This window comes from Leucoraja erinacea, chromosome 16 (genome assembly GCF_028641065.1).
Source record: "Leucoraja erinacea ecotype New England chromosome 16, Leri_hhj_1, whole genome shotgun sequence".
In the NCBI taxonomy this organism is placed as follows: Eukaryota; Metazoa; Chordata; class Chondrichthyes; order Rajiformes; family Rajidae; genus Leucoraja; species Leucoraja erinaceus.
This window is the reverse complement of record NC_073392.1, coordinates 1,719,772-1,746,933: the sequence shown is the minus strand read 5'-3', so window position 1 is coordinate 1,746,933 and position 27,162 is coordinate 1,719,772. Positions and strand designations below refer to the sequence as shown.

Here is a 27,162-nt window from a genome sequence, read left to right as displayed (position 1 = left end):
TCCCTAGTGTGTGTAGGATAGTGTTAGTGTGCAGGGATCGCTGGTCGGTGTGGACTCGGTGGGCCGAAGGGCCTGTTTCCGCGCTGCATCTCTAAACTAAACTAAACATCAAGACAGCTAGCTCGTCCATGGAAACTGTCTTTTTTGGGGGGTTATTTGTTGAGAAAATTCCACTACAAATTAAAGGAAAAAAATCGTTTTTGGAAAAAGGAGAAAATAGATGGTTAACTTTCAGCGTCTGATGTATTTTATTATAGAATTAAGTTTCAAAACCTTAAAACTCCACTGTTTAAGTAAAGTTATGACATAAAATTATCTCCTTTTAAATATGGGAGCATGAATATGTTTCTGAAAGCCTTTCTGTTGCATTAATAGGGCACCGATTATAATTTTTAGACTTTTTTGAAATTTATTAGCTGAATGGTTAGGAGAAAAAAACTTTAAGTGTGGTACTGTATCTCCTCAGGCAGTTAACTGTAACAAATTTAATTGCCACATTTAAGGTGCTTAGCCAAGATTGCAAGTAACATTTTACCACATTCCTGAAGGGTTTTACAGAAATATTTTAATTTAAAAGCTTTTAATTATCACCACCAAAAGCTGAGTTTTATATTTTGGCAAGGGAGGGATGTGGTTCATTATAGTGTAGTGTTTTCTTCTGTTTTTTAATGTTTTGTAGGATTATTCATTCACAAGACACTATTGTTCACAATGTGTTCAGTCACTTAAACATGTCTGAAACACATTGAAGTAGTTGTTACCACGTTACTCCTTTAACAGGCCCAGTGATCACAACCACACACACTCTAAAACATGTCAGCAACAGAGAGGGGAGCCATTGCTCATTTGCACTTTGCAGCGATAGTTGTCTCACGTAAGTTAGACTTTTGGCAGCTCAACGACAAGCTGGCCTGCTCATTTGAAGATGAAACGTCGAGGGTATGTTGTGGCCATCTTTGGGCAGCAGGAGTTGAGTAGACAAGCCACAGGCAAAGGGCAAATGGAGCAGAACTACTTCCTAATAACATTCCTGCCATTTGATTGGAAAGTTTGGCAGAGCATTGGTGACTGTGCACAGGGTCACAAGTGCTGCACTATTCACATCTCGGGCTTCCTGTCTACACTTGCGTTTGCCCTTGGGCTGTGCCTGCTGTAGACAAGAGGAACTAGGTTTACCCAGATGGCAGACAGGCACACCGTGTTATTAAAAGCCAGGGATCGCAAACCCTTGATGTAGTTACAGTCCTCATTAGTCCCTTGCTTAAAGGTAAACTGCATGCCACATTCATACAAAATCCTGGCAACTATTTACTACCCAGTTCGTTCCTAATGTCACACATTGTACCGTAGCTCAAACAATCAGAGCGAAAATCTAACTTTTCTTACTCCGAATATTTGTCATTTTGTTTGGACAGTTTGCAGCAAGTCGTGGAATTGGTGTAATGGGAGTTGGTTGTCATTCCTGATTTTACTGATTAACTTTTTATGTGAAACTTTTATGAAAAGCAGTTTCAGGTGACATGAAGTGTATTTTGATGGAGTGCAGTTATGTAAGGGCTGGGCCTTTCACATCTACATGGCCCAACCTTGTTAAAATATCAATTGTGTCAAGTCACGAAACAAAGCAAGTTTACTCTCATTAATCTAGAGGGCGCAGACAGAGATTTTAATACTCATTCAGTATTTGCTGTGCTTGCTCATTGTGCTGGGGTTCTGGGGCCCATGCAGCCGATGCTCTTGTTTCTTGTCACGTCCCCGTTCCGGTTTGGTGTGAATGAGGGGCGGTGTGGTACCTTGTGGTACCTTTCATAGAAACATAGAAATTAGGTGCAGGAGTAGGCCATTCGGCCCTTCGAGCCTGCACCGCCATTCAATATGATCATGGCTGATCATCCAACTCAGTATCCCGTACCTGCCTTCTCTCCATACCCCCTGATCCCCTTAGCCACAAGGGCCACATCTAACTCCCTCTTAAATATAGCCAATGAACTGTGGCCTCAACTACCCTCTGGGGCAGAGAGTTCCAGAGATTCACCACTCTCTGTGTGAAAAAAGTTCTCCTCATCTCGGTTTTAAAGGATTTCCCCCTTATCCTTAAGCTGTGACCCCGTGTCCTGGACTTCCCAAACATCGGGAGCAATCTTCCTGCATCTAGCCTGTCCAACCCCTTAAGAATTTTGTAAGTTTCTATAAGATCCCCTCTCAATCTCCTAAATTCTAGAGAGTATAAACCAAGTCTATCCAGTCTTTCTTCATAAGACAGTCCTGACATCCCAGGAATCAGTCTGGTGAACCTTCTCTGCACTCCCTCTATGGCAATAATGTCCTTCCACAGATTCGGAGACCAAAACTGTATGAAATACTCCAGGTGTGGTCTCACCAAGACCCTGTACAACTGCAGTAGAACCTCCCTGCTCCTATACTCAAATCCTTTTGCTATGAACTTTCATGAATTGTTTGTTGAATTAATGTTTGAATTAAGTTGCAAACTCAGCAGGAAAGTAATTCATAGACAATAGACAATAGGTGCAGGAGTAGGCCATTTGGCCCTTTGAGCCAGCACCGCCATTCAATGTGATCATGGCTGATCATCCACAATCAGTACCCCGTTCCTGCCTTCTCCCCATAGCCCCCGACTCTGCTATTTTTAAGAGCCCTATCTAGCTCTCTCTTGAAAGTGTCCAGAGAACCGGCCTCCACCCCCCTCTGAGGCAGAGAATTCCACAGACTCACAACTCTCTGTGTGAAAAAGTGTTTCCTCATCTCCGTTCTAATGGCCTACTCCTTACTCTTACACGGTGGGCTGAAGGGCCTGTTTCCATGCTGTATCTCTAAACTAAACCTTACATGGTGTGAAGTTACCACTCTTTGATTGGATCTTTCAAAATGATAGTGAAGGTGCCTCGTGCTAAGCAGGTCAGTGGCCAAGCCCTGCCAACATCTCCTTGGTTGGCATTGATGCTACAAACAGTTCCTCCTGCATTTTCTCCTCTCGTTACTGAGTCCAAGTTGAAGGAAAGCAGAAATAGTGAAGGAAGAAAGAACTATTGAAGTGAATCATAATTTACTGTTCTACATTTGGCAGTGAATAATCCTCTTATGAAATATTAGGAATGCACTTGCTTCCCTTGGCTGCCCCAGCAGAAGATAGGCCAGGAACATTCACCGCAGCCTTACCACAGAGCCTGCATCTCCCAGGATACTTGTCCCTGCCAATAGCACTGGACTGGACCACCTTGGTGGACTGGTCCGCTTTCAAAGCCTCAGAACCCTTGTAAATCTCCTCCCAAACTCTACATAAAATCATTCCTCTAAAATGGTGATCCATTTGTTGGCCGGAGTTGAGCATTTGGGAAGATTAATGGTTGGCCTTGATCTGCAGAGTTGCAGTGTTCGTGTCCCCGGCAATTTGAGGCTGGAGCTCCAACGCAGTAGCCCGCAACGGTGGAAAAATAGCGAGATTGCCATTGTACAGATCGTGAATGAATGAAGTGCAAGATGGTAAATGTTGCTGAGCTGTGTGAACAAGTGCTCAAAGTCACTGCATTCAACAACACCAGAGTGCTGGAGTAACTCAGCGGGTCAGGCAGCATCTGTAGAGAACGTGGATAGGTGACGTTTCGGGCAGCAGTTGCTGTTGGCTCTGCCTCTTCCAAGTGACTCCATCATAATTTCATGCTGGAAGCCAAAACAAAGACCAGGCACATTCTAAGTTTTAAAAATAGAAGAAAATTCCTGCTTTTTCTCAAGATTCCAGCTTCTGTAGTTCCTTGTGCCTAGATTTTTACCCTGGTTATTTTGCCACAGTGCATATTATTTTGAACATTTATTTTTGATGGGAAGAAATACATGAATGTAGCATCACATCCCCTCAGACCTGTTCCACCGTTGACCTGATTGTGGCCTCCACTCCATCTTCCTGCTCATTCGTCATGTTGTTACTTGTGGGTGGAGCACCAAGGCAAATTCCTTGTATGTGAATACTTGGCCAATAAACCTACTCACTTACTTACTCCCAACTGTGCCTTGACTTCCCAATTGGCCAAATCTTTCCACGTGGCCTTTGAATATGTACGATGATTCAGCTTCCACGGCGCTCTGATGGATGGATGCTCGTTGGCATCCATCTTGAGGAGCGACCACCACTAACAGGGCTGCCTGGATGTGGCTGATCAGGGATGGCCGTTGATGCCCAGTGGCCACTGATCAGAAACGCACACATACAACAAAATCAATTAACATTTAGGATGGCACGGTGGCGCAGCGGTAGAGTTGCTGCCTTATTGTTCCCGGGTTCGATCCCGACTACGGGTGCTGTCTGTACGGAGTTTGCACGTACCTCCCCGTGACCTGCGTGGGTTTTAACCAAGATGTTTGGTTTCCTCCCACATTCCAAAAACGTACAGGTTTGGTGGGTTAATTGGCTTGGTATTAAGTGTAAATTGTCCCTAGTGTGTGTGTGGGTGAGTGTTAATGTGTGGGGATCGCTGGTCGGGGCGGACTCGATGAGCCGAAGGGCCTGTTTCCACGCTGTATCTCTAAACTAAACTAAATTTAATATAAGAATAATAATGCGATGATCATACTGCTTTAAGAGTAAAAATTCAACTAACAAAATATTAAAAGTACCTGAAACCACTTAATGGCGCTGAGGCATTTATTTTAGGAATTTCTATTATTTTCCGTGGGATTTGGTTTACCACGATTGGGATTCTCATTATTTGTGTTGGGATTTACACAGCCACCGTTTGGTTGGAAAGTGCGAGTCTTGGGTTTGAACTTTGGCAGGAGTCAGAATAAATATGTAGTCACCCTACAGGGTAGCTGAGCAGCCATTAGTATTAAAGCCATCTGTTGTCCACTGGTATTATCCATGAAACAGCCAAACCAATTAACTTCTTTCATTCTTTGAGATATAACATTTTAAAATGATTTACAAACTCTCGCACGGAATTGTCAAAAAAAAACCCTCAACAGTCATCCACAAATAAACATTTGAAAAATGAAGACTCTTCGGATAGTTAGATGTGTTAAGTAGCCTTTCCGTTAGGGTGGCACGGTGGCGCAGTGGTAGAGTTGCTGCCTCACAGCGCTAGAGACCCGGGTTTGATCCCGACTACGGGCGCTGTCTATGCAGAGTTTGCACGTTCTCCCCGTGACCTGCGTGGGTTTTCTCCAGGATCTCTGGTTTCCGCCCACACTTCAAAGATGTGCAGGTTTGTAGGTTAATTGGCTTGGCATCATCCTTCAAGAGAGAGCTAGATAGGGCTCTTACAGATAGCGGAGTAAGGGGATATGGGGAGAAAGCAGGAACGGGGTACTGATTGGGGATGATTTGATTTGATTTGATTTGATTTTATTGTCATTATCTTCAATGAAGAGACAACAAAATTATTTTTCCCTTAAAGTCATAAAAAAATAAATAAATAAACACAAAACACAGAACACAGTAGTCCACAACACAAACATCCCCATAGTTCCCCACTGTGATGGAAGGAATCAAAGTCCAGTCAACCTCCTCGCTGATGTTCCCCAATGTTCACCCGTGGTCGGGGCCTCCCGAGCACCCTGTAGTCACCCCTACGGGTGGCCCGATGTCCAATGATCACATTGAATGGCGGTGCTGGCTGGAAGGGCCAAATGGCCTACTCCTTCACCTATTGTCTATTGTCTAAATGGGAAATTGTCCCTAATGTGCATGGGATAGTGTTAGTGTGCGGGGATCGCTGGTCGGCACGGACTTGTTGAGCCGAAGGTCCTGTTTCCGTGCTGTATCTCTAAACTAAACTAAACATTGATGGTCAAATCGTCTGAATTGTAAAAAACAAAAATCACCTAGGGTTGTGGACTCAACTTTTCCTGATTAAAGAAAGTGGGATGTATAGAACTTGTGAGGATGGGTGATCAGTGGTCAGCATGTTTCTATGCTGCATCTCTAATGTACACTGAGACACATTACTCCATGGGCAGTAGATCACTTCAATGCCCAATTATTACATTGCTACATTCATTAATTAAATGCAGACAATAGACAATGGGTGCAGGAGTAGGCCATTCGGCCCTTCGAGCCAGCACCGAAATTCAATGTGATCATGGCTGATCATTCCCAATCAGTACCCTGTTCCTGCCTTCTCCCCATATCCCCTGACTCCGCTATCTTTAAGAGCCCTCTCTAGCTCTCTCTTGAAAGTACTTGAGGCCGGTTCATTATAGTTGAGGCCAGTTCATTAGCTATATTTAAGAGGGAGTTAGATGTGGCCCTTGTGGCTAAGGGGATCAGAGGGTATGGAGAGAAGGCAGGTACGGGATACTGAGTTGGATGATCAGCCATGATCGTATTGAATGGCGGTGCAGGCTCGAAGGGCCGAATGGCCTACTCCTGCACCTAATTTCAATGTTTCTATGTTTCTATGTATCCAGAGAACCGGCCTCCACCCTCTGAGGCTGAGAATTCCACAGCAGCCTTGTTATGGAATTATTCTTTTTGTCTGTAGTTTTGTGGAGTTATCTACAGGAAGAAATATATATTTTATATTCTACATGTACTACAGACAATCTAACTCATTACCAACTTGCACATTGGATTCCACTTATTCTGCTGCCAACATTTTTGATTTCCAGCCTTGGACACAACATGAAAATACATTCAAACCCTCAGTATTAATGCAGCAGAAGCTAATACTGGTATTCCAATACAGGGTGTTTAGTCAACTTGTTGATCTTGGATTCAGGATGCCAGCACTCTGCTCCTGCCAAACCCTCCCTCTCTCTATTCCAGAGTGTTCCCACATCGACATCATTTATATCAACATGGGGGATGGAATAGTGGAAACAAAATGGCCATGTGGCTGAGGAGTCACTTGTGTTTATATTATGGGATGCAAGAGAATAATCTCGAATGTTTAGACTCTTGATCAGCCATGATCACATTGAATGGTGGTGCTGGCTCAAAGGGCCGAATGGCCTACTCCTGCACCTATTGTTTAATGAGCTTCACTAATCCAACCTGTAAGGCCAACACTATGGTATTGGCGATGGATAGTGAGCGTGTGGAACTAGACGATGGAGGGGGGGAGTGGAGGCAGGAACTATGACAACATTTACTATGTGGATAGGAACGTCTTAGAGGATATAAACCAAATGTGGATGAATGGGAAGAGTTCAGAGGGTCATGTTGGTTGGCCACTCCCCCCTTCACCCCTCTCCCATCAGGCAAAAGGTACAGAGGTGTGGAAATGCACTCCTCCGGATTCAGGGACAGTTTCTTCCCAGCTCTAATGTGGGATGCAATGGAACCACCCTAGCACAACCAGAGAGCAGTCCTGAACCCTTTGTTGAACCTTGGGCTATCCTATGCTGGCTTTACCTTGCACTACATGTTCAATTCAATTCAACTTTAATGTCATCGCACAAATACAAGTATGAGTACAACAAAATGCAGTTTTGCGTCAGTCCGTAGTAGTTGTACATAAATAAATTAAAATTTAAAAAAAATACAAAGAGGTTACAGAAAAAGGTTGAACAAGTTAGGGCTTTATTCTCTGGAGCGCAGAAGGTTAAGGGGGGACTTGATAGAGGTTTTTAAAATGATGAGAGGGATAGACAGAGTTGACGTGGATAAGCTTTTCCCACTGAGAGTAGGGAAGATTCAAACAAGGGGACATGACTTGAGAATTAAGGGACTGAAGTTTAGGGGTAACATGAGGGGGAACTTCTTTACTCAGAGAGTGGTGGATGTGTGGAATGAGCTTCCAGTGAAGGTGGTGGAGGCAGGTTTGTTTTTATAATTAAAAAATAAATTGGATAGTTATATGGATGAGAAGGGAATGGAAGGTTATGGTCTGAGCGCAGGTATATGGGACTAGGGGAGAATACGTGTTCGGCACGGGCTAGAAGGGTCGAGATGGCCTGTTTCCGTGCTGTAATTGTTATATGGTTATATGGTTAAAGAGAGAAGATACAGAATAATTAAGAAATACAGAATAATTAAACAATGGGGACGGAGAGACTGGAGAAATCTATCGGCGGGACTCCGAGTTCAGAAATGTGATTGTGTTGTTGTAGAAGCTGTTCCTCATCCTACTAGTACGTGACCTGAGGCTCCTGTACCGCCTCCCTGATGGGAGGAGGGCAAACAGTCCATGGTTGGGGTGTGAGGGGTCTTTGATGATCTTCCCAGCCCGTCTCAGACACCGTTTTCGGTGGAGGGCATCCATGGCAGGGAACGGGGCACCGATGATGTGCTGCGCGGTTTTCACCACCCGTTGTAGTGCCTTGTTATTCCCTTATGTATCTGTACACTGTGAATGGATCGACTGTAATCATGTAATGTCTTTCCGCTGACTGGTTAGCACGCAACAAAACAAGGGGTCACAGCTTAAGGATAAGGGGGAAATCCTTTAAAACCGAGATGAGAAGAACTTTTTTCACACAGAGAGTGGTGAATCTCTGGAACTCTCTGCCGCAGAAGGTAGTCGAGGCCAGTTCATTGGTTATATTTAAGAGGGAGTTAGATGTGGCCCTTGTGGCTAAGGGGATCAGAGGATATGGAGAGAAGGCAGGTACGGGATACTGAGTTGGATGATCAGCCATGATCATATTGAATGGCGGTGCAGGCTCGAAGGGCCGAATGGCTACTCCTGCACCTAATTTCTATGTTTCTATGTTTCTAAAAGCTTTTCACTGTACCTCGGTACATGTGACAATAAACTAAACTGAACTGAATTACTGAACAGTTAGAATGAGTTGGGCCGAAGGGACTGTTTCTGTGACGTATGACTCTATATCATTCTAGTTACAGAAGGTATAAATAATTAACAATTGTATTCAGTGTACAAAGCTGCAATGTAAACTGAATCGGACAAGTTGAGATTCATCTTCAAATGTGGTGGAAAATAGTTGTCCTCAACCTTTTAATACGCCCCAGTCAAATATCCAATTCTGTTGAAACCAGTTTATTTTTGCTGGTTTACAAAATAAAAGGGTCGCAGTGTTGGAGTAACTCAGCGGGTCAGGCAGCATCTGTGGGGAACATGGATAGGTGACGTTTCACAGAGTGCTGGAGTAACTCAGCGGGTCAGGCAGCATCTGTGGAGAACATGGATAGGTGACGTTTCACAGAGTGCTGGAGTAACTCAGCGAGTCAGGCAGCATCTGTGGAGAACATGGATAGGTGACGTTTCACAGAGTGCTGGAGTAACTCAGTGGGTCAGGCAGCATCTATGGAGCTAAGGAAATAGGCAACGTTTCGGGCCGAAACCCATAAGGGTTTCGGCCCGAAACGTTGCCTATTTCCAGAAGGATTTCGGCCCGAAACGTTGCCTATTTCCTTAGCTCCATAGATGCTGCTGCACCATAACTGAGCGGGTCAGGCAGCATCTGTGGAGAACATGGATAGGTGACGTTTTGAGTTAGGACTGAAGAAGGGTCCCAACCCGAAATGTTGCCTATCCATGCCCTCCTGAGATGCTGCCTAACTGGTAAGTAACTCCAGCACTGTGTGCATTGTTTAACCTACAGACCAGCATGTCCTTATCCAAGGAGGTTCACTATTGAGGGTAGATAGTGTTAGTTTGTACACAACACCTCGATACAGGACAATAATAATGTCGGACATTGCTTCTCATCTCCTGTTCCGCATCAGTTTTATTTCTACATGTGGCCTCTATGAGTCAAATTGAAAATGATGATCAACTAATATTGCCTCAGGTGTAGTTGTGCCACAGTGGAGCAGATTAATATAGTTGAAATTAATTTCAACTAAACGCCATCTGGGCTGCTCCAAACCCAATTCTCGAGGTGAAAGGACACCATAAACTGGCTGTGTCATCCTGGTCTCCACAGCACAAGGCCATCTGAAAGCTCAAGTTAACTATGCCTTTTGCATTCTATTAGAATGTGATGAAAAATATATTGGCCAAATATTTGTTATGCATGGCTGTCAAAGGCTTCAGAAAGAAACACACATCAAAAAAAACCCCATTGCTTTTGCTTATGCGTCCAAGTTGTGGGATGCATCATTATTAAATTAAACATACAGGGTTGGCTTAAGGTGACGCAAAGTATAATGGCTCAAAGTCATATCTTTGAGTTACTACCACTGTTGCAATATAATCACATCAAGAGAAAGGGGGTAATTGTGAGATTTACTTTGATCACAGAGACAATAAATACACCTCCAGGAAAGAAAGAATTGCATTGAGGCAGATTTTCAAAGATGACAAGTTATGATATGATCATTTAGTTCAGGAATCCACAGAGGCAAGATGCCCGCTGTGTCTCTCAGCCAGAGACTACTTTAATACCACAGCTTGGCTGCAAACTCTTTTTTTCAATAACAAAATACCACTCTTGTGTTTTGTTAAGCTAATTTATACAATTGATATTTAGTCTTTGCCCAGGTGCCATGTGTGTCTTGTTACAGATAGGAAAAGCTGTTGCTGGATTCCTACGGAGGCATCTGCACACATGTTGAAAGGAGCATTTGCCGGCCACATGTCACAGGGGATGGGTTACTGCTACAGATCCAAGGTCACCGCACAACAGATACCTTTCGGAATGTGAAGTATGTGGTAATGAAGGTGTGCTCCAAAGCGTTTTACTGTAAATCCAACCTCCCCTGCTCTAAATACACTCTTTATTCTAACATTGCAACTTTTTTTCATCACCAAAGCTATGAATCTTTGCAAAGAACAAGCTTAATTTTTTTTTTTCCTCAAGAAGCTCATTTAGATTTGCAAGGAGGTTGTGGTTTCACAAATATCCAGGCGATAGATTTTCAGGGGAGCAGTTCCTCTGATCCACACTGGTTTGGGATATAAGTATATGTGCAATATGCTGGTGTTATTTGGATATCAGAATATATGGATAATGTGACTCGGCAGATCAATAACAGTGTAGCTGATCCACAAAGGAAAATACATTTAAGTTGCAATCGTGCCTTTTCTCTCGGCAATGTACGTTTTAAAAAAAACCCACTCCAGAGAGGGTTAGGTTCACATGTACACAAGGCCTCTATCTCTGCATGGGAACAATGCTTTTTGTTCAAAAAAATAAATTTAAAATGAAATATGAGAAAACAGACTCATTAAATGTCAATGTAAAATCCAGCAGATTGTTTGCTAATGAGGTGATAAAATTAAATAATCACAAGTATTACTGACCTTGCAATTCAGGTAAAGTTATTTAGGTCACTAAACAATAGTTGACTCCATTTAATGAAGGCACAAATGCTCAATAATGCCACGTGTTGAAGAGAGCGTTTTAATTAATACCCTTTTTAATTGTTCTCTGATGTGGATAACTGATGCTTTGTGTATCTTGCAAACATCTCCATTGTGTAGTGCAGCTTTCTTTGAATTAACTGTTTGTTCCTACGTAAATATCAAAGTAAGATAGACACCAAATGCTGGAGTAGCTCAGCGGGACAGGCAGCATCTCTGGAGAGATGGAATGGGTAACGTTTTGGGTCGAGACCCTCCTTCATTGTTGGTCTCAGTTAGAACTTCAGAAGTTAGTGTGGAGAAAATGAACCAACGCAGGTGGGAATAGATAATCCTTTTATCTATCCCTGTCAGATACTTCTGTGAAAATCTGATTAGCGTGTGAGAATCGCAGCGATGTATTTTTTTATCCAGATGACAAATTGCAATCGCATTGTGTACAACACAACTTTCTAGATCTCTGGAAGTCTTTGGTCAAATAGGTCATCCACAAACGAGCTAACTGTCTCTGAGATTCCATACCTTGGTCGATGTAATTCATCAATATGTATTGATTAATGCGGGAACAAGCGTTTCAAAGTATAGTATGAAAACTTTGCACAGTTTATGTTTTATATGGAAACTAATCCTGTACTCTGATTCCCAAAGTGTAATTTAAATCCAAGAGTGTATGTGTGTGTGTGTATAAGACAGTGTTAAAAAAAAACCATGCAATATTTTCAGCAGCAATTAGTTTTTGCAAAGGTCATGTTCAGTAATTTCTATAATTTATGCCATTTATTCTACACAATGGTTACATTAAGTTATTATTAATTGCATTTTAGCAATTTAACACAAGTCCTTTTCCTCTGAGGAGTTATTGTGTTTAAATTAAAATTATTGTTTATCAGCTTTATTCATTATTTATTGAATCTATAATTACGACTTCATATCCTGCTCATCAAATGTACCGTGTTCTGTATACAATACCTTGTGATGGTAACACAAATATGGGTGGTTTCATTCTTGCCTGAAGCAAGATACTTGGCCCGTCAAAGGTGGGAGTCAAAAAGCTGCAGATACGATTATCTTACCTGGGTAGGACAGGTTTGGAGCGATGTGGGGCCAAACGCAGGCAGGTGGGCCTAGTGTAGATGGGGCAGGTTGATTGGCATGGTATAGGAGCAGGGAGGTTCTACTGCAGTTGTACAGGGTCTCGGTGAGATCACACCTGGAGTATTGTGTACAGTTTTGGTCTCCAAATCTGAGGAAGGACATTATTGCCATAGAGGGAGTGCAGAGACGGTTCACCAGACTGATTCCTGGGATGTCAGGACTGTCTTATGAAGAAAGACTGGATAGACTTGGTTTATACTCTCTAGAATTTAGGAGATTGAGAGGGGATCTTATAGAAACTTACAAAATTCTTAAGGGGTTGGACAGGCTAGATGCAGGAAGATTGTTCCCGATGTTAAGGAAGTCCAGGACAAGGGGTCACAGCTTAAGGATAAGGGGGAAATCCTTTAAAACCGAGATGAGAAGAACTTTTTTCATACAGAGAGTGGTGAATCTCTGGAACTCTCTGCCACAGAGGGTAGTTGAGGCCAGTTCATTAGCTATATTTAAGAGGGAGTTAGATGTGGCCCTTGTGGCTAAGGGGATCAGGGGGTATAGAGAGAAGGCAGGTACGGGATACTGAGTTGGATGATCAGCCATGATCATATTGAATGGCGGTGCAGGCTCGAAGGGCCGAATGGCCTACTCCTGCACCTAATTTCTATGTTTCTATGTTTCTATGGTTGAGATGGGTCGAAGGGGCTATTTTAGTTTTTAGAGATACAGCACGGAATCAGGCCATTCGGCCCACCGAACCCCAACCACTTACGTACAGGCAGAGGTTAATACTTCAACTGCACCATGTTCAAATACAGCACATTGAGGGCTGAAGGGCCTGGTCCTGTACAGCACAGTCTGGAGAGGGTCCTGACCTGAAACGTTGCCTTTCTATGTCCTCCAGAGATGCTGCTTGACCTGCTGAGTTCCTCCAGCATGTTGTGTTCTGTGGCATGTTCCAGCATCTGCAGTTCCTTGTATCTCCATGTCTTGCTTTTCTTTTTCAACTGATTTGTTGCCTCAAATTCTAGCTTTCCCAGAGAAATAAATATAGTAGTTTCTATTGTGTAGGAAGGAACCACAGATGCTGGTTTACACTGAAGATAGACGCAAATTGCCGGAGTAACTCAGCGGGACAGGTAGCAAGGAGGGTCTCCACCTATTCCACCTACCCAGGACCCGCTGAGTTACGCTGGCATTTTGTGTCTATCTTTAACATTGACTTCCTCTTTCACCTCCATCTCCCACTCTGAATCCACAAATGAATCTCCTTCCTTGACCACACGTTTCCATGATGACTTGTCCCATCAGTTAGAGCTTGTTTGTGACCAGCGACATGTTTATAATTGTATTTACATTGACAGCCTATGATCCAACAAAACTCTTGGACCTTCTCCGGGTGCTTTCAAGAGAGAGCTAGATGTGGCTCTTAAAGATAGCGGAGTCAAGTCAAGTCAAGTCAAGTTTATTTGTCACATACACATACGAGATGTGCAGTGAAATGAAAGTGGCAATGCTCGCGGACTTTTGTGCAAAAGACAAACAACAAAACAACTAAACAAATTATAAACACAATCATAACACACATATTCTTTTACATAATAAATAATGGAAGGAAAAACAGGGGATATGGGGAGTCAGGGGATATGGGGAGAAGGCAGGAACGGGGTACAGATTGTGGATGATCAGCCATGATCACATTGAATGGTGCTGGCTCGAAGGGCCGAATGGCCTACTCCTGTACCTATTGTCTATTGTCTATTGCCTACCCCTGGTCCAAATTCTGCTGATTCGTTGTTGCAAATCTGTGGGACCGTCTCTGCGGGAAATATGTCGTCATATCTCTGGCCCTAATAGTGATAAATATCAAGTTTCAAACTCCCAATCTGTTGTTAGGTTTGCACTTTATATAGTTAGAGAAATTTATTAATTTTTAAATTGTCTGTCAATCACGCTTCCTCAGTAATCATTATTAAAGATAATTCGATATGACCTTTCCTCGGGTAATCTAGACGATTATGGTGAAATGCTCTTTAAACATGTTTAAGATATTTATCGTTTTCTATCGGATTAAATAAGCCTCTCACTAAGCTGACACTGCACCTTTATAAACCAGTGGCTATTAAACAGCTCAGCACAACATCTGTTCAAGCAAATACACACTGGTTCATCTGGTTGTTTCTAATTCAGCACAAGGATAGGTTACAGACAATAGACAATAGATACAGGAGTAGGCCATTCGGCCCTTCGAGCCAGCACCACCATGCAATGTGATCATGGCTAATCATCCCCAATCAGTACCCCATTCCTGCCTTCTCCCCATATCCCCTGACTCTGCTATTTTTAAGAGCTCTATCTAGCTCTCTCTTGAAAGCATCCAGAGAACCGGCCTCCACCGCCCTCTGCGGCAGAGAATTCCACAGACTCACAACTTTCTGTGTGAAAAAGTGTTTCCTCGTCTCCGTTCTAAATGGCTTACCCCTTATTCTTAAACTGTGGCCCCTGGTTCTGGACTCCCCCAACATCGGGAACATTTTCCTGCCTCTAGCGTGTCCAAACCCTTAATAATCTTATATGTTCCAATGAGATTCCCTCTCATCCTTCTAAACTCCAGAGCGTACAAGCCCAGCCGCTCCATTCTCTCAACATATGACAGTCCCGCCATCCCGGGAATTAACCTTGTAAACCTACGCTGCACTCCCTCAATAGCAAGAATGTCCTTCCTCAAATTAGGGGACCAAAACTGCACACAATACTCCAGGTGTGGTCTCACTAGGGCTCTGTACAACTGCAGAAGGACCTCTTTGCTCCTATACTCGACTCCTCTTGTTATCTTTATCGATCAAAGCTTGGTGCTCATTGCTGTCGGATTTCTTTATGACCTGTATACTCTGACCTCTCTTCCATATCCCAATGGCCTCGCATTCATCCATTCTCTGCATATTCAGCCATCATTCAGTTTGGTTTAGTTTAGTTTAGAGATACAGCACGGAAACAGGCCCTTTGGCCCACCGAGTCCGTGCCGACCAGCGATCCCTGCACACTAACATTATCCCACACACACCAGGGACAATGTTGAATTATACCAAGCCAATTAACCTACAAACCTGCACGCCTTTGGGGTGTGGGAGAAAACCGATGATCTCTGTGAAAACCCACGCAGGTCACGGGGAGAACGTGCAAACTCCGTCCAGACATCAACGTGTGCGCAGCTAGTCCCCGTTCACAGCAGAGAAACTGAACCTCCCCTCGTCTACTGCAGAACACTTGTCTATGAAATGAAATCACTCTTGCATTAAGTTTCAAACGAGAGATTTTCCAATTTTCACCAGTCCAGCCAACAGTGGTGATTTGCTTACAGTGCCGGGGTTAAGACTGGAGAGAGAGTTATACAACACACTCCCACCTGTCCAGGCCAGCCAGCAACCCCACAACAATCCTACATTGACCCAAGGTGTTACTGGCCCCACCTTCTCCTCACATTGGCCCATTAACTGATGCACCAATGGCCATTTACAACAAGTGGTCAACCTTCCAAGCCAAGAAACGGTACAAGATACAAGATACATTTATTTGTCACATGTAGCAGTTGGTACAGTGAAATGTGTGCTCACAATACAGCCATGCAAATATAAAAAACACCACGCACACACACGATAGACTCAACATTGAAGTCTGCACCGACTCATTAATATGGAACTTTTGAGCGGCACGGTGGTGCAGCGGTAGAGTTCCTGCCTCACAGCGCCGGAGAGCCGGGTTTGATCCGGACTACGGGCGCTGTCTGTACGGAGTTTGCACGTTCTCCCCGTGACCTGTGTGGGTTTTACTCCGCGATCTCCGGTTTCCTCCCACACTCCAAAGACGTGCAGGTTTGTAGGTTAATTAGTTTGGTATAAATGTAAATTGTGCCTAATGTGTGTAGGACATCGTTAATGCGTTAATGTTAGTGTAGGAGGGTCGCTGGTCCGTGTTAGCGTGCTGTTTTCGCGCTGTATCTCTAAACTAAACTAAACTAAGTCTATTGCTATTTGCATTCGGTACATTCTGCCTATGGGAGAAAGAGCCTTTTACGTCTGAACCTGATGGTCAATTCTCCATCCCTGCACATGTCCCACCTCACATAGAAACATAGAAACATAGAAATTAGGTGCAGGAGTAGGCCATTCGGCCCTTCGAGCCTGCACCGCCATTCAATATGATCATCCAACTCAGTATCCCGTACCTGCCTTCTCTCCATACCCTCTGATCCCCTTAGCCACAAGGGCCACATCTAACTCCCTCTTAATATAGCCAATGAACTGGCCTCGACTACCCTCTGTGGCAGAGAGTTCCAGAGATTCACCACTCTCTGTGTGAAAAAAAAGTTCTTCTCACCTCGGTTTTAAAGGATGTCCCCCTTATCCTTGAACTGTGACCCCTTGTCCTGGACTTCCCCAACATCGGGAACAATCTTCCTGCATCTAGCCTGTCCAACCCCTTAAGAATTTTGTAAGTTTCTATAAGATCCCCCCTCAATCTCCTAAATTCTAGAGAGTATAAACCAAGTCTATCCAGTCTTTCTTCATAAGACAGTCCTGACATCCCAGGAATCAGTCTGGTGAACCTTCTCTGCACTCCCTCTATGGCAATAATGTCCTTCCTCAGATTTGGAGACCAAACCTGTACGCAATACTCCAGGTGTGGTCTCACCAAGACCCTGTGCAAGTGCAGTAGAACCTCCCTGCTCCTATACTCAAATCGTTTTGCAATGAAAGCCAACATACCATTCGCCTTCTTCACTGCCTGCTGCACCTCTCAGCTTCCTCTCATCCTCTCAGCTTTTGTTTCCCGTCAACACCTTTGAAGCAGCACCTTATCAAACGCCTTCTGCAAAATCCCAATTCAGTGCACCGGCCATCCACTCTTCATGCCACTTCCCAAAGTAACGGCAGTAAACTGGTCAAACAGAATGTCCTTCCAGAAACCGTATTGTTTCAGCCCGATCGCCTAGAATTCTGCCCTGCTGTGACATCTTCAATAACACCTTTAATAATATCATCAGGCATTTCCCCTCTGTAGAAGGGTCTCCCCGAAACATTGCCTATTCCTTCTCTCCAGAGATGCTGCCTCACCTGCTGAGTTACTCCAGCATTCTGTGTCTAACTGTGTCTCCCCTCTGATAGATGGTTAGCTAACGCTGCTGCAGCCTCATACTTGGTCTCCTGTTCATCCCACACCTTTTGTTTCAATAAAGGATCCACATTTACTGTCTGCCACCCTGAAGTCATAGTCACACAGCAGAGAAACAGACCCTTCGGCCCGACATGTCCATGTTGCCCCATCCAAAATAATCCCATTTACCCATTTGGCCCATATCTCTCTAAATCTTTCCTATCCATGTACCTGGCCAAATAACTTTCAAATGTTGATACTAGAAACTGTACATGCTGGTTTATATTAAAAAATACTACTAAAAAAAAGCTGGAGTAGCTCAATAGATCTGGCAACATCTTAGGAGAACATGGAGAGGTGACATTTTGGATCTATCCATGTTCTCCACAGATGCTGCCTGACCCGCTGAGTTACTCCAGCACTCTGTGAAACGTCACCTATCCATGTTTTCCACAGATGCTGCCTGACCCACTCAGTTATGGTGCAGCAGCATCTATGGAGCTAAGGAAATAGGCAACGTTTCGGGCCGAAATCCTTCTGGAAATAGGCAACGTTTCGGGCCGAAACCCTTATGGGTTTCGGCCCGAAACGTTGCCTATTTCCTTAGCTCCATAGATGCTGCCTGACCCGCTGAGTTACTCCAGCACTCTGTGAAACGTCACCTATCCATGTTCTCCACAGATGCTGCCTGACCCGCTGAGTTACTCCAGCACTTTGCGTTTTTCAAATGGTGTATTAACAGCTTGTTGCGTATGATATAATGGAATAATATGAGTAATTTAAGTAGAACATATTGCATAAAAATAAAATTTGTGTAGACATTAATTTCCTCTCTGAAGCCTAGAACTAGTTTAAAATGGAATTAGTGCACAGTTTTTACTACAAATGAATTTCACCAGCCGATATTATTCATTGTTTGGGTTGCAACCATGGAACAAACGAGAGTGACATTGCTGGTTGACAAGGGGTTGGCAGCAAGTTGTTTGTCAATGTACATTTGTGTGGACCACCTAAACAGTGCCCTTGTTTTCCCAGCTAACAGACGAGCTGGAGCCAGGAGAAAAGGAGGACGTGGCAATCGAGGAACACACAGACTGCTCGCTGCGACGGATCTCAGATCTACGTCCAGACGTCCTGGAGCAAGTGGTGGAAATAGCTCGATGCAGCTCCGATCGTGGGGCAGTGGCAGCTCAATGTGAAGTGAGATGAACAATCTCTTCCCCTCCTGCCAAATTCACCATCCTAAACCACTATACACCGCCATAGTATTCTGAAGCCAGTCTGTGTCTGTTTGTATTATGAGTATCATTCCAACCATGATGGCAATCCCAATGATCGGTGGGTGCTGTGAATGCCCACGTTATGAGTAGATGCATCCCAATTTCCTTCTTGAGATACCCATTGCTTGCAGTTATCTTCTCACCTGTGTCACCTTCTGCAGGTGCAGCGGCCACAGCCCAATCCTCGGCTAATCTCACCGTCTGAACCTTCAGTCGAGGGGGGAACTGAAGAGCCACTATGATCTTCTAATGTCATAATGTACGGTGCGTCGAGCTTGCGTGTGTGGGGAGGTGGGGGGGAAATGTACAATTTTTACACTGAAAGAATTACCAAACAGTTGACACGAATTATCCTTCTGAACAAAATAAAAATGACCTGTGCCTCTCGAAATGTACAGTACGATACATCTGAATCCGTTTCGTCCATGCTTGATTTACAATAAACATTGTTGGAGTGGGAGAGTATTCAAAATTCCACAAACGGCCTAGCAACTTGGGAAGACTCGGGAAGTGTGAGGAAGGTGTCGGGAAAAGGCAACCATCGTTCCATCGCGCTGGTGCGGTGATGAGCCATCGTTACACTTAACGACATCATTGTGAAAGTTTCTCCAAGACATTTAGCAACATTTCTAAGTGTGGAAACTTGTGCATTTGTACCAATTCTGAATTCTTAACGCATTATCACACTTAGCGGCAGAGAAAGCTCACTGGTCTGGGCGCACACTCAATGGAAACCTCACTACTGCTGAAGTGAAACCAAAGCTCAGAGTGTTATTTTGGTGAAGGGGGCAAAGTTCCCTTAGAACATGCTCAACACATCCGCACTCCAAGTCAGTTTTGGGGCAAGTTTTGCGGCTCCCGAGAAGTAGGAAGCAACACTATGGTCACTTTGGATTGTGACCCATTGAGTGGCCATGACAGACAGTTCTCAATGTTCTAGAGTCCAACTGAATACTTGAAGTAACACATTCTAATCACAAGGATCTAATGTGAAGTAAATGTCATAGTAAATACATAAAAACAGTGCTGTTTAGCCGCTAGTTCAATATATGTAACGTGCCAATTTTGGAACAGTTGGGAAGTTGCTGTTCCCAGGTTAGAGTGACACTGATCAATAGTTAAACCTCAGATTAGGGCATCTAATACAACTCTTCAGAGGGGGGGAGGAAACTTCCGTTACATGTTTTACAGAATTTCAAGATATTTTCTTTTGATTTTCGTTTTGATACTTCGGCATAGAGCACTAGTTAAGATAAACACTGTGACAAACTGACACGAGCGTTTTATTGTTGTGTCTTTGGTAGACATTGACTGACAAATAAATGACTCCCGTTGATGCAACTTCTGGCTAGTTCTGGGAAGTGTGAATGTTCTGCCTGTACTATATATTGTGTCAATTCATGTACAGTAATTTTTGTATTTGAGATTTGTGTACCAGAATGCACGCAACTTCTGTTTGACCTTTATTTGAAAGTGGATTAAAAACTTGTTTTCCTAATAGACTTTTACAGGCGAACCATAAGGAAGGAATATTGACACAATGCTTATCTGTCATGTAACTGTGTAGACTGCTACCTGAATGTGGTGTGCTGGAATATGTAGAGCAGCAATTCTTCCGATCGCCCTTCTAAATGTCCGCGTCACGTTCGAGTGACCTCTTGGTGTCCTGTTCTTCTGTTGCATGTCACGGATCCTGCTGTTGAGATGTGGTGAAAATGTTGACATGGTACCACAAGGAATCCCTAAGTATGTTGTCCACCATGGGCATGTTTTAAAGCAGTACTGTGAGTGCATCATTATCTTGTGGACATGTAGGAGTATGTAAGGTGCAAAAACATTGTCATTAACATGCAAGAAATATTTAGTGTTGCCCAGCTTGTTTATATATTCATTAAATAAAATTTTCTTTCTGATATTATAGTTGTTGTTTAATAAAGAAAAGTGTGTTTTTTTTGTGGAATCCCTGCTTCTTAGTTTCTTTAAGAATCTAAACCAGCCATGATGTAGTAATGGACGTTTGATATAACTTGACGCAGCTGCTCAGTGTCACTGTGGAGGGAGGAACTGCAGATGCTGGTTTACACCGATGATAGACGCAAAGTGCAGGAGTAACTCAGTGGGTCAGGCAGCATCTGTGGAGAACATGGATAGGTGACGTTTTGGGTCAAAATCTTCTTGTGTGTTCCCCACCATTTGCCTGTGCCTCCATGCCTGAAGAAGGGTCTCGACCCGAAACATCACCTATTCCTTTTCTCCAGAGATGCTGCTGCCTGTCCTGCTGAGTTACTCCGGCATTTTGTGACAACCCTTGGCATTTTCTTTTGCCAACTCCTATACTCAACGCACCCACCTGTGAAAGCAAACATGCCATATGCTGTCTTTACCACTCTAATTCCTTGTGTTGCCACTTTAATAGAGTTCTGTACTTGGAGCCCAAGATCCCTCTGCACTAAGGGTTGATTTTAGGATGGTGTTTAAGTTGAGTACGCTAGAAAGGGCTCGTCCCACTTTCACGACCTAATTCATGACCTTTTTCACTCGTGGACATTTTTCATCATGTTGAAAAAACGCCCCGACCTACTTGATGCCACGAGTACCTACGACCAGCATCACGACCTGCCTACGACCTCGACCTCGTGACGACCACGCTGCGAGTACGAGTCAAGGGCAAACTCGGCAGAGGTCGTGAATTAGGTCATGAAAGTGGGACAGGCCTTTTACCCCAGCACTGCGTACCTTTGTGCAATAACTCGCATCTACAGTTTTCCCTTCTCAAAGCTGTATCATGGATTCCAGTTGGCCACTCCCATGGTGGCTGGCCAAACCAGAAACCGTCAATGCTTTCCAAACCCACGACAGTCATTCCGAGCCAAAACCAGCTCCTGAGTCCTGAGCTAGCAGCCTACTAGAAGATCAGACACAAGTGCTTGCTCTCAGCAGTATACCTGTCAACCAAGAGGCACATTTATCTTTGCAGAATTGTATTGATGATGTAAATATTTTACAAAAAGAGAGCTGGTCTATTAGTGAGAATATTTCACTGAACTTTGTGTAGAAATTATTGGTAAAAGTTTAAAACTCTGACAACCTTCACAAATACTCTATCCTCTGATTTTATTTCATTTGCTCCAGCTCTTAAAATACCTAAAATGTATCAGTGATCTAAGTATTTTCTCCTGCACTTCAATTTTGACTGCTGGCCGCGGTGGGATTTATTGGTTTGAAATGTAAATGTAGAGATCACTTTACAGTCGAGTTTGAATAGAAGCACCATTGGCTAATCAAATATCAAGGGACTTTGGAATGAAAATGTAGCCACATAAAAGAGTCATATTTACACCAGACCCAGGCAGTTTGCTGAACGTGAAGTCAGAACATACATACCATCAAGAATACCTGCGAGTCCAGATACAGTATTCACGTTGGAATATTGTTGGAACAATGAATCCATTTTACTATTTTCACCAAGATATATTCTTTACAATTTGCAGTGGAAATGTCAAGACCCAGCTTAAGCCACCTGCAATTTAGCAAATATTATGGATCAACTCTGAAACTGTGGGATTATATTAGGTCTATTATAAAAAAGATGCATTATTAGAGTCCCGATCCAAAACATTACCCATCCACCCCCTCCTCAGGTGCTGCCTGACCCACTTAGTTCCTCCAGTACTTTGTGTTTTGGTCAGATTTGCAGCATCTACAGTTCCTTGTGCCTGCGTTATTATAGTTGATTGTTAATGCCTGAATTGGTATCACTATTAGAATTGTTTTAATGTCAGAATCCCCTAAGCCCAATGGAAAGACATTTATTGGTGAGGTTATGGTAATATTTATATCTTAATACTGGGCAAATGATGCCACCATCCTCTGTAGCAATCCCACTCTTCCAAGGATGTTGCCGGGACTCAAGGGTCTGAGCTACAGGGAGAGGTTGAGCAGGCTGGGACTCTATTCCTTGGAGCGCAGAAGGTTGAGAGGTGATCTTACAGATGTGTATAAAATCATGAGAGGAATAGATTGGGTAGATGCACAGAGTCTCTTGCCCAGAGTAGGGGAATCGAGGACCAGAGGACATAGATTTATGGTGAAGGGGAAAGATTTAATAGGCTGCCAGAGGAGGTAGTTGAGACTGGGACTATCTCTGGCAATGAGTTCCACAGATTAACTAGCCTCTGACTAAATACATTTCTCCTCACCTCCTTTCTAAAAGAGCATCCTTTAATTCTGAGGCTATGGCCTCTGGTCTTGGACTTTCCCACCAGTGGAAACATCCTCTCCACATCCACTCTATCCAAGCCTTTCATTATCTGTAATGAACCTAACCTTCTAACCTCCAGCGTGTACAGGCCCAGTGCCGACAAACGCTCACCATTCCTGGGATCATTCTTGTAAAGCTCCTCTGGACCCTCTCCAGAGCCGGCACTAATCTGTAGACCAGGAGACACAAGGAGCTGACTGCAGGGAGAGGGAAGCTGCTTCAAGGAGTGTGAGGTAGCACGGGATGTCCAGCCTTCCCGAAACAATGCACAATGAAGATCAACTGGATGGAAGGAACCTTGAACAAGGCCCACAGTGTTGCCCTGTCATTCCAAGAGCTCTCCCGAGTTTTAAAAAATCAAACTCGCGGAAAGCACAGAGAATGAACGTAGCGGGTACGTTGGAGCTCGGGGACATCCCTTAGCGGCTCATAGCGCTAACGGCAGGTGCTCGGGAAGACTCGCTAATGGCAAGTAAGCACGGGAAGACTGGTGAAGATTTTTCAACATGTTGAAAAATGTCCACGAGAGCCCCGAGTACCCATTACCGTAAATCTCCGAGTTCGAATCGGGAAACTCGGGAGAACTCTTGGAATGAACTTGTACAGTGGGACAGGGGTTTAACTCAGTGGGTCAGGCAGCATCTGTGGAGGGAAAGGACAGATGACATTTCAGGTCAAGACCCTTCTTAAACTTATAAGAGCGTGAATAGATCTGTTGGTTTGAACAGCCGGAATTAAATCTGTAACACAATTTTATAATTCCGATAACTGGGATCCTTTCCAGCTCAATTCTGGCTCAAGGGTGTGTTTTATGGAACAATTTAAGATTTTTACCGTAAATCTTTTTTTAATTAAATGTTGCATGATAGGCGTATGGGGTAGAATGACCAAGAATGTTCCGATATTCTGGGTAAATGATATCCAGTCCAACAACTTGTTAATACGAGAGCCTGGGCAAAGGGGGCTGTTTCTCTGCATTGTGAGGGACTTTGTCAGGTTGAGGATTATTTCTCGGTAATCATTACTACATTCATTGGTGATACTCTCACTTAACTTGGATTAAGAAATGAAACTTCTAAAAGTTAACAAGCAGATTTAACATAATTTCCTGATGTTCTTTGACATTTGCTTAACTCATAAGAACAAGAATTGTTGCAAACATTCGATATTTAAGATAGGATTTTCCTTGATTGATTGAACGATACGGCAGGGAAACAGGCCCTTCGGCCCGACGAGTCCATGCTGACCCCTTGCCACTCGTTCTATGTTATCCCATTTTCACATATCTACGCCGGGCCACCAGGGGCAGCTTATAGAGCGGCAATTAGCCGACAAATCAGCACCTCTTTGGGATATGGGAGGAAACCCACGCACGCGGTCACGGGGAGAACGTGCAAACTCCACACATGCAGCACCCGAGGTCAGGATGGAACCCGGGTCTCTGGTGCCGTGAGGCAGCAGCTCTACCTGCTGCGCCACCGTGCCGCCCAGCAACAACGTCAGATTCTGTCCGAGATTCCTTCAAACAGTATCACCATGTCAGTCTCTAACGACTCATATTCTTTACAACTCATTGGAGAAAGCGACGTATCATGGAACGCAAATTACAATATTATGTAGAGAAAGGAACTGCAGATGCTGGTTTACAGCAAAAGACACAAAGTGCTGGAGTAACTCAGCGAGTCAGGCAGCATCTCTGGTTAGAATGGACAGGTGATGTTTCATGCTGGGACGTTACTTTAGATTGGGTGCGGGGAAGAAAGCTAGGAGAGGGGATGGGCAAGATAAAACCTGGTGAGTGATAGGTGGAGACATGTGAGGGAGGGGTTGGTCGGAAGATGTCTGGACTAAGGCTGACTTTACAAGTTTAGTCTTTGCCATGTGTAATGTTTCTACACTACATTTATCCTGTGCAATCCCCTCCCTTAGACTGCAGAAATGTCTTTGTGTCTTATTTTACCATATTATGTTTCCACACCAAGGGTAGTGGGTGTATGGAACAAACTGCCACAGGAGGTCATTGAGGCTGGGGCTATCCCAACCTTTGAGCAACAGTGAGACAGGTAAATGGATAGGACAGGATTGGAGGGATATGGACCAAATGCTGGCAGGTGGGACTAGTGTAGCTGGGACATGTTGGCCAGTGTGGGCAAGTTGGGCCGAAGGGCCTGTTTCCGTGCTGTATCACTCCGTGACTCTATGATGTAACTGTACGTAACTGGGTAAAAGCTAACAATTTGCTGCACAGGAATTTCTCATTGAATTAATTTATTTACCAATCTAATTGAGTTTATATATCACAGCATTTTATCAATCTTTTCATCCCGTCAGTTGCGTGTGCCATTGAGAATGTAGTACTAGCGTGGTTTATTTACTATTGTTCCTATTACTATCTTTATCTGGTGGTCAACCACCAAGTATTGATGATTAGATGGGAGATCAGGATAAGAGATGGAATATTGGGCCATAAAATAGACTCAAGCCAGTTCAATTTGAAGGTAGATTCTGATTGCTATTATCTGGAGGCAAGTCCAGAGTTGTGTCGGAGAGTTTAACTGTCATAGGTACCGACAATGGAACAATAAAACTCTTACTTGCCGCAACAGAACAGGCCTGTAAATACAGGACACATAGATGCCTCACAGCGCCAGAGACCCAGTTCAATCCTGACCTCGGGTGCTGGCTGTGTGGAGTTTGCATGTTCTACCTGTGGGGCTCCTGTTGCGATTTCCTCCCGTATCCTAATATCGTGCGGGTTTGTAGGTTAATTTGCCCTCAGTACGTAGGGAGTGGGTTAGAACATGTTGGTTTAGGGCAGCACGGCACGGTGGCACAGCGGTAGAGTTGCAGACTCACAGCACCAGTGACCCAGGTTCCATCAAGAGTGTGTTATTGTCATGTGTTCCAGGTAGAACAATCCTCACACAACATCACAGCACAATATGTAAACTTGGTACACAATAAGCAAGAAAATATGTTGAGTGGACATGTGTGTGCATGTACATGTTTGGGTGTACATGCGCGTGTGTGTGTGTGTGTGTGGTGCTGTTAGCTACATTTTTCATTGTACCGATACTTCACAGTATTTCTGCATATGACAACTGACTTGATGGGCTTGTACACTCTGGAGTTTAGAAGGATGAGAGGGCATCTCATTGAAACATATAAGATTATTAAGGGTTTGGACACGCTAGAGGCAGGAAACATGTTCTCGATGTTGGGGGAGTCCAGAACCAGGGGCCACAGTTTACGAATAAGTGGTAAGCCATTTAGAACGGAGACGAGGAAACACTTTTTCTACATCCCTGAACCTGAAGCCAGGGTGAGCCAATCCACGGAGCTAAGCAGTGAACTACACTTGGCAACTGGGAATCTAGTGAGTTCAGAACAAGAGTTTTAAGAAGTTAATCTCAGGAACTGCCATAAAATGAGACAAGGAGCTTTGTGGCTCAAGCAAAAATCAAGCCGTATGGAGGAGGTACGAGGAACTGCAGGTGCTGGGATCTTGAGCAAAGCACAAAGTGCTGGAGGAACTCACCAGGTGAGGAGACACGGTGGCGCAGCGGAATAGTTGCTGCCTCACAGCGTCAGAGTCCCAGGTTCAATCCTGACCACGGGTGCTGTCTGTACGGAGTTTGTGGGTTTCCTCCGAGATCTCCGGATTCCTCCCACACACCAAACACGAGGAGGTTTGTAGGTCAATTGGCTTGGTATAAATGTATGAATGTTAAATTGTCCCTAGTGTGTGTAGGATAGTGTTAAGGGATCGCTGGTCGGTCAGTGCGGGCTCAGCGTGCCGGACAGTCTGTTTACGCGCTGTTTCTCTAAACTAAACTGGACTGTGGATGGAATGGACAGGCGATGTTTCAATAGACAACAGGTGCAGGAGGAGGCCATTCGGCCCTTCGAGCCAGCACCGCCATTCAATGTGATCATGGCTGATCATCCCCAATCAATACCCTGTTCCTGCCGTCTCCCCATATCCCCTGACTCCACTATCTTTAAGAGCCCTATCTAGCTCTCTCTTGAAAATATCCAGAGAACCGGCCTCCACCGCCCTCTGAGGCAGAGAATTCCACAGACTCACCACTCTCTGTGAGAGAAAAGTGTTTCCTCGTCTCCGTTCTAAATGGCTTACTCCTTATTCTTAAAC

At 44.1% G+C, this 27,162-nt stretch overlaps 1 protein-coding gene across 1 annotated transcript in view; it reads left to right on the top strand.

Annotated features, from left to right (window-relative positions):
- The window catches only part of LOC129704447 (ERC protein 2), a 590,828-nt gene extending 569,466 nt beyond the window's left edge, over positions 1–21,362 (top strand). Inside the window, exon 22 of the mRNA XM_055647523.1 lies at positions 18,504–21,362. The gene's annotated coding sequence lies outside the window, so the exon portion shown is untranslated. The remainder of the gene's footprint in view (positions 1–18,503) is intronic.
- Positions 21,363–27,162: the final 5,800 nt, after the last annotated feature.